We start from the raw sequence: 8,730 nt of genomic DNA, 5'->3' as shown, positions 1-8,730 counted from the left end.
TATTTAAACCAATATTTTATATATATATAAGATATATGTATAAACCAAGATAACTTATGATCTTTCTTACTGTAAAACATAAAGAAAGTTATTCCCTGCATGAGGAATCATCTAGACTACTCTGATTCAGAATATGGGAACTCCATAGACATAACAGAGACTGCCCCAGGATGCCCTGAGCGCATCAGCTGTTCACATGTTCAGTCACACTCCAATTCACGTGTCAGGGTGAACAACATCAGAGTGAATGTACCAATTTTAGAATAAAAATCATTTCAAGGTTCTGTTTCAAAGGCAATGATCTGATTGTGTTTAGTTAGGTTTTTCCCAAGATCCTGACTTATCTCATACGTCTTGAGTTGTACGGGATCCACTCATTCATTCATTCACCCCACACATATTTAGTAAGTGCCAGTAATGAGAGTGCTAGAAACAAAGGTACCTACTCAGACTTTAACTGGCTAAAACTCATGTTCTCTAGATGAATTAAAAAAAAAAATCTACAGAGGTAAAGAGAACTAGAATCCTAAAGTATGCTAATTGCCCATCTCAGTAGATTTTTTAGGTGGGAAAAAGTAAAAAATCTATTGGTCTAATGGCTATCGACTACTAAAAGACCACTGAGGAAATAAATTATCTTCCTAACTCTGCAGAAAGGCTGTCTTTTCGGTGGTATTTGCCTTACCCTCTGTACCCTAAGAATACAAAGACTATTCTACTGGCTAACACTTGGCACAATCCACAGCTCCTACAAAGCTTAGGAAACTTTAAATTAGCCATTTTAAGACTAACCAGAGTGGGACAAGCATGCTGGCCAAGGGTCTAATGAACATAAAAGGAGCATATTCTCTGACGTGTGGCCCTTTCTCCTGCCTCCTTCCCTGTAGGCCAATGGCAGGGTTAGGAGGTGCTGCAGCATGTGGTAGCAATCACAAAGACCAATTTGTTCCTAGTATGTCAAGGTCAATGACATTATGGCTGAGGAGACTGTCTTGAGCACTGGCAGTCTGCAACAGTTCCTGAATGTCACGCAGGATCACCTACGGTGTTTGTTTGCCATTTCCTTCATGCTAGTGCTCTCAGCAGCTATCTCCTGTAGAATTAGAAGCATGCAGAAATGGAAATACTTCATTCTGGTGGTCTTCTATTTGTCAACACGTAAATGGTATTGATGTTGACAATGTGGGAGGCCCACCAGGAAGTCCAGCTGGCTATGTTGAAATAAAACAATTCTTCCTTTTAAAAACACATTTTATCAGAAAACTGGTTTCTGGCTGTATCCAACTCAGGATATACTCTTATCTGTTCTAGCTCTAGAAGATAGCAAAGGAGGAAAGAAAAAGTACCTGGCTTCTTTATTTTCTCTTGATTTCAATATATATATGTTTTTTTGACAATTAGAAAAGAGAAAAAGAATACTTCTCCTTGAATTTCCAAGACAAATAAGTTCCAAAAAGAATCACGTTTTTATAAGAGAGTCTAACAACTTTGCTTCTATTTTAATGGAGGACTAGAAAGATAAACAGAATAGGGTAATCCACTGCACACTTATTAGTACTTGTTACTTCATTTCTTCCCAGTGTGGACCACGTTAGCCTTACATCTGAAGTGAAATCAGCCTTTTTTAATATCATGCTTTTTATTCAAAATTTTCTAAATGTAAGACTTTAAACAAATTATTCTCATCTGATGTAAAAACTGAGCAATATGATGGGAATTAGATTTAAAGAAAAAACATGGCACTATGATTTCAAAGACAATTATATTCTAGAAATATTTAATGAAAGGGGTATAAATTCTGTTTTTAAGAAAGTTACAGTGATGAAGCAACAACAAATTTTGTTATTTTTAACATGAGTATTTTAGTTTTAAAAGATTCCACTCGATGTTCCCCAAATTCAATTTTTCACATAATGCTCAGGCTAATATGAATGTGGGAAAAAAAAAAGACAAACCCAAAAATGGAATATTATTTTCAAAAAATAGTGAACTAAATGTAAAGGTCCAGCAAAAAAGTGATATCTAGATTTCTCTGAACCCGTTCACATGACCTTCATTCTATTTATAGAAATGCAGCAATTCCCATTTGAATATAGAGCAATACCTTGTAGGAGAATTTGGTTTAGCACAAATAAACTTGAGGAAAGTGTTGACTTAAAAATAAAACACTGCAAGAGGAGGGAGGGTTTTTCTTCTCCCCTCTGTGAAAATTTCCGGAAAAGTTGTAAACAAAGGCAGGTTTGGCTCAGAGACTGATTGACTCTGGTGAGCTGAAGAGGATGAAGAGTATATCAAACCTCCCAGAGTGAGGAAATGTTTGTAAAACAGTTAGTAAATCACAGGCAGCTAGGGTCACCATGCTGAACAACCCCAGGGACACAGTGCCAAAATCCCAGCTGTGAAAGAAGGGGACCCGGCACAGCTTCACAGCTTGAACCCCATTTTGAATGATCTCTTGGTTCCATTCTCTGCCCTTTCCCCTCTGTCACTTCAGAGCTCTGATGGCTATGAATTAATTAGCTCTGGGCTACAGGGCAGTGCTGAGTATCCTCTGCTGAGTGCCAAGGTGAAGATCCTGGGACACTGAAAATGGTCTCTGCAGAGTGATACTGATTGAGTCTAGGACAAAGCTGTAAGTTCCAGCTGGGAAGAAAAAAATCACACTCAATCTGCGGGGTGGAAAAAGTTTGCAGAGATGAACAGGAGGCAAAATATGTAGCTGGAAGTTTCCACACATTTTGAAATGTCTTTTCAAGTGCCTTTTGATTGCTATTCTTCCTTACTATGATAAATCTGTTAATTATTATTATTATTTTGGATTTTACAGAAATGCTAATGTGGAAGTTATTAAAAATTTCTTTGTAAGTTAATGTCTTTTGTGCCCCTCTTGTGTCCCAGAAATCAGGGACACACACAAAAAAATAAAATTAAAATAGTATGAAGAATTGCCAGGAGAGAGGTAAGAGAGGACCCACTTTGAAAGACCCTTTCAACTACTCTACAGAGAAGGTTCTTCTTGACTAGACTAACATTTAGTTCCCTTCATTAACATTTTTTCTCTCCAGAAATGATTTTTGAAAACATACACATTCTTTCTCTACAATAGACTTAGTCTACCCACATAGAGAATGTTACTATGCATTTAAACTTGGTATAAGAATAATAGTGAAGGATAATTGGTGAAGGATAATAGTTTAAAAACATTTTAAAGATGAGAAATATGGTGATATTAAAAATATATATTTATTTAAAAGAATTATTTAATTTTATTTGTTCATTCTTTTTTTTTTTTTGATAGATTTTCACTATAGGGCGCATCGCCACAATCCCTTCTCCTTCATTCTCCTCTTGGGATCTTGGGCACGCACCCACACGCGCCCGGCGTGAGTTTTAAGCCACCGGGTCCGGGACGCGAACCGCGGTCGACTACGTGGGAGTCCAGTGACATAGCCATTACGCTAACTGCTGGTTCTCCCATTCATTTATTTTTAATTTGACCAGAGACAGACAGAGAGAGAGAGAGAGAGGGGGAGAGAGATTGGGAAAGTGAGAAAGCAAGCCGCCAGGTTCGGGACTTGAACTGTGGTCAGCCATGTGGTTGTATCCAATGCCCCAACCACCAAGTCACCCGCTGGTCCCCCAAAATATATTCATATCAAATGAAAAGAAGAGAGAACAGACAAAAGCATGTATTTGCAGATTACAACCAGAAGAGACCAGAGATGGAAACAGTAAGGTGCTCACATTAAAAAAAAGAAGAGATCATGAAATTGTGAGGGAAAAAACTCTTTTAGATCTAGGAGCTACACAAAATAGTAATTTTTTTTTCCCAAAGAGAGAGGTAATAAGTATAGGCATTAGCAAACTTTTCATATAAAATAATACTAAAAAATTTTTGAGAGGATTTTGCTATAGGGCATGTGCATTCGCCAGACAGACAGAGACAGAGAGACAGAAAGCGAGAAATCACCCCCAGGGGAGATGGCCACACTGCAATCCCTTCTCCTGCATTCTCCTCTCGGGATCATGGGCATGCACTCACACGTACCCAGCGTGAGTTTTAAGCCACCAGGTCCGGGACTCGAACTGTGGTCGACTACATGGGAGTCCAGTGACATAGCCATTACGCTAATTGCTGGTCCCAAAATAATATTAAATTTAATATTGGCCCTAATTCACAACAGAAGACCACTTTCATAACAATGTGGATAAAACAAATTTATAAATATGTGAACAGAAAGTTCAGTATCTCAATTGCCTAAATTGAAATAGGATAGCTATAAGAAGACTTCGAAAGTTTGTGGAAAATGCAATTAAAATATGAGCTAAGATTGGTACAAATAAAAATAAAATGCATGCATACTTTTTTCATAATATCTATCCTGCATTAAGTTTTTGAAGATCTTGTGTACACAGAGTAGTCTTCACAGTTGAAAAGCTATTGACTTGATATGTGAGTTATTCAGGCCATTTATTTCTGACACTAATTCATTACTTTTTTTCCTTTTGAATACTTGGACCATCTGAGAGCAAGATATGTGCTTTTGAGTTATTCTTCTGTGTTGGCACTGAATCAGACGCTTACATATAGCCTCTCTCTCACAGTCTTGTGACATGGCAGGCTGATGGTAATGCCATATAATTCTCAACTTTTCTTTGTAAAGAGTTAAGTTCTTTTATGCAGAGATCAAACAAGATTTTTGGGCCCACTGGCATTATATCCTAACCAATAGAGTAACTAGCCCAGATAGGTTCTAGAGAAGAACAAGGAAAATAAGAAGTAAAGTAGGCTCATCAATTTAAAAATAATAATAATCTTAAAAAATGAGTAGGAGGGAAAGCAAACTCTATTGAGAGCTCTAACAGATGCTTTTGTTCACTGGGTTAAGAGAGGTAGGGTGCGCGTGCATGCATGTGCACGTGTGTGTGTGGTTTTAGAAAGGATCTTGCTGTTTTGTGACCCCCCACCCCCCGACCTCTGCTTCCTGAGTAGCTAAGACCCCAGGCATGTACCATCGTGCCTGCTTTTCAGGGCAGGCCAGGGATTGAACCAGACCTCCCACGTGGCCTCAGCCTAACAGCATCTATCCAGCATAGGCTACCATGTCTGGGTCACTAATAAATGCTTAGAGTAATGCATCAAGGCAGTTGAGTGTTGAGTGACCCAGATCTGGGATCAAATCCCGACCCGAACTTTGCATGAGTTATGTTAGACTGGGCAAGCCATTTCAGGTACCACCAGTTTACTCATTTTCAAAATGGGGGTAAAAAGAACTTCCTCTTAAGAGTGTTGAGAGAACTAAATTTGAAACTTCTGAAAGGAGCTGAAGCACAAAAACGTACCCTAAAAAGTTAGCTCTTTCCCCCTATCTTTCCTCCTCATGGATCTTTTGGAATAAACGTGGAATGGACTTCACGAAGGGAGCTGTGTTTTTTCACCATTAACCATAACCTGGGCAAATTCCCAAGAGCTTCATCTCTCACCTCCTCTAGCACCACATTTGTTAAAGTCTAAGTCAAAAGGATTCCTTTAAGCCTCAAAGAAGAGGTTGTACCCCTCCCCCCAAATAAATGGACATGACTCAAACTTTGGATATGTCGCTATTTAAACATGTTGCTCACAGCTCATGTTCCCAGCTTGAGGAATTCCTCTTGGATCCTTTCACCAGTGGCAGTGGATGGTTTCCACATTACATTGTTTGCCCCTTTATTCAGCTGGCAAGCCAGATAAAATCAAAACAAATTTAGAACACACACACACACACACACACACTGCACACATTGCACACACATAGACACTCTTCAATGCTCTTGTGAATCAGACAAGTAGGTGATTAATATGGGATGGGAGTATGGTTATTGCTGATAGGCTCTCTCATTCTGACTTTGCTATTAGTAGATAATTACTAATGTAAGCATTTGAGGAGAAATACTTCTGTCACTATGTGAGTTTAGGTTTAGGGTAAAATTTATTTATCTGGACATTACCTCAATGTTTTCTAAAAGCAAGATCTCAGAATTTTCATGGAACTAAAATAACTGAAGAAAGACCTGTAAATTTTTTTTTTTTTTTTTACCAGTTTGTCCTTTTTTGTTCTGTCTGGTAGATGGGTAAACAGTACTTTCTGACTAAGAATGAAAGACAAATGTTTTCCTGCTAAAAATGACTCAGTATTTCTATCTAGGTTTTAACATCCTTATATGAGGGTTTTTATTTTTAAAGGGGATTCTTGGGCAGAGACAGGAAAAGAGAAAGGGGGGGGGATTCTATTTTCTTATTCTATTTGGAATTTCAGTACGCGAATATCTGGCTCAGACAGGTGAACTACACCTGACAGTAAACAACACTCAAACACGGGCTGAAAAGGAAGCAAAAATAATACTGAAATGATATTAAGGTAATAAAAGAGCCATCCAGACAAACCACCAAAGATATTTTATTACCATTCTGGTTGAGAAGCAAAGAAATCTGTTCCAGTCGGAAAGCTTCCCCAGTAGGAATGTTTAGGAGGCTGCAAGGATACAGATCCAGGAGGCTAAGCTTCCATAAGGCTCTGCAATTTATTTACTATATGCCTTTAGGCAAGCTGAGGACCTTTTCTGAAGTTCAGGTTCCTCCATCATGAGATAATAATCTGTCTTTAACGAAGTTGCTATGACTATAAAATCATAAACGTGGTGATACTCCTCCGTCAATAATAAGTAAGCATCATATTGATATTAGTTCTTACCACTACTAGCAAACAGCATACTGACCACTAAGACAAGAATAACAGGCTAACCAAGTAATTTTATTAATCTGCTTCCCATTCATTCAGGCTACTTTGGCTCCATCTGATGTCTCAAGAAGCTGCCTTGGGACCTAAATAAAAATTTTATCACTAAGTCAACAGTAAGGCCTAAATTGACTTTGTTGTTGTTTTTTAAAGGGAAGATAAGAAATGAAGGGGCTTAAGTTTAAACTAGCTTAGACAGGATGCTGTAGTTAGTGTTGTTCAATTTTTCCCAAGCATGTTTCTATTTAAAATCATCTTTCTGCATTATTCTGGAAGAGAGGGTAACTTATCTCATCCCAAATTGGTGTTTCCAATTTCCTTATATAACAAGGCTTGAATGTTGTGGAGGAAGTAGGTAAAACCAAGAAACCAAGAAAGATCAAAAACCAAGAGACCTATAACCTATAAGGTTAAGAGGTCATGACCTTAGGGTCCTGAAGTAAGGTGGATATCTAGAAAGATGTTTTCAGGTACCTTTAAGCAAACTAACTTTACAGAGATTTCTGAAAAGAAAGAGAGATAAGATCTAATGCTGAAGATGACATTACTGGCATGCATACACTTACAAAGATCATAGTGATCTTATCAAAACTAAGCTGCCGATGTTGTCCAAGAAGGGAACCGTAGTATTAGTAATTCATTACCCTTTGAATTCATTATTTAAAATTAACACTTATCCACCCAGAAATTATTTCTTTTGACCTGGTCACCACAATTATTACCCCAATCCTAAAACTTTGACGAGGTGCAGTCAGGCCATAAATTAGAAGGGAAAGGACTATGTGGTTAGATAATCATGGTGACTCACACACTCCTTAGCAATGGAGCCTGTCACATCCTAACTTTGGTTGTGATAGGGTACTTTCTGCCTTTAAACTAAGAAAAGGAAAATTACAGTCAGAAGAAATGTCAAGTTGTCCTTCTTGTAACAGCACAAATGGGGACCCTATGTCTGCTTTTCTAGTGCTCCTCAAGAAAGTGGTTGTAGCTGTGTCAAGTCAATGTAGAGAACAAAGGCAAGGTTGGCTAGTGGCATCGTCATTTTAAACAGAACAGATATAAACATATGCATTTTGTGGTTGTACATGGCACACAGCTAAAAAGAGGAAGGGAAAATGGAAGCAAGAAATATCTTCCTGGTATATCCCAGTTAGACCACAAACATGTTAACACACTGGGAAAGACTGAGAAACATAAAAATAAGGAAAAAAAAAAAAGCTGCTTTAAGTTCAGGAAGGACAGAGTCTTCTGGATATTATTTTTTTTCTCTAAGGATTCCAAAATAGAGAAGTGTTTGCTTCAGTTATATATTTCTAGCAATCAAAATATGGTAAGATATATTAAAATTTTGGCACTTGTGAACATACATTAAAGGCCTTAGTCATCAGGAACAATCAGTGATTTTCTAAGTATCATTATCTTAAAAGCATTAGAAACATGCACCTTTCAAACTTCCAGTAATGTTAAGCTAATCTGCATCAATCTAAGCAACCATTTGGACTCTCAGAGTCAGGAAATTAAGCCACTGGTTTCAAATTCTGAGTACACCCCTAAGCCTCTGTCTTATTTTTACACTTCAAGTTTGTAGATAAATGTTAAGAAAGTGTTTAAGACAAACTAAGCCATGTATTTAAATCAAATAGATTAATAAAGTAAATGCACAGAAACTTAAAAAGGGCCAGGTAACAGGATAGATGATGGGAATAGGAATGACAACTTGCCAGAAACACCTTTGCTTATGCTCACTCTCCTGCAAAATAAAATTGATGGTGTAAATTAAGGTAAATAAAAAGTACTCTACCTCCCCAGTTTTAGCATAAAAGAGTAGTAGTTATTACAGAAGAAAATAATTAAATAAATGAATGATTTGAAAACCAGCATTTCCTGTACTTTGCTGCATATCCGCAAACATCCACTGAGTACTCACTCATTGTGCCATACTCAGTGGATACAT

Source organism: Tupaia chinensis, unplaced genomic scaffold (assembly GCF_000334495.1).
Source record: "Tupaia chinensis unplaced genomic scaffold, TupChi_1.0 Scaffold000407_4, whole genome shotgun sequence".
Lineage (NCBI taxonomy): Eukaryota > Metazoa > Chordata > Mammalia > Scandentia > Tupaiidae > Tupaia > Tupaia belangeri.
The sequence above is the reverse complement of the archived record's forward strand: the minus strand, read 5'-3'. Positions refer to the sequence as shown.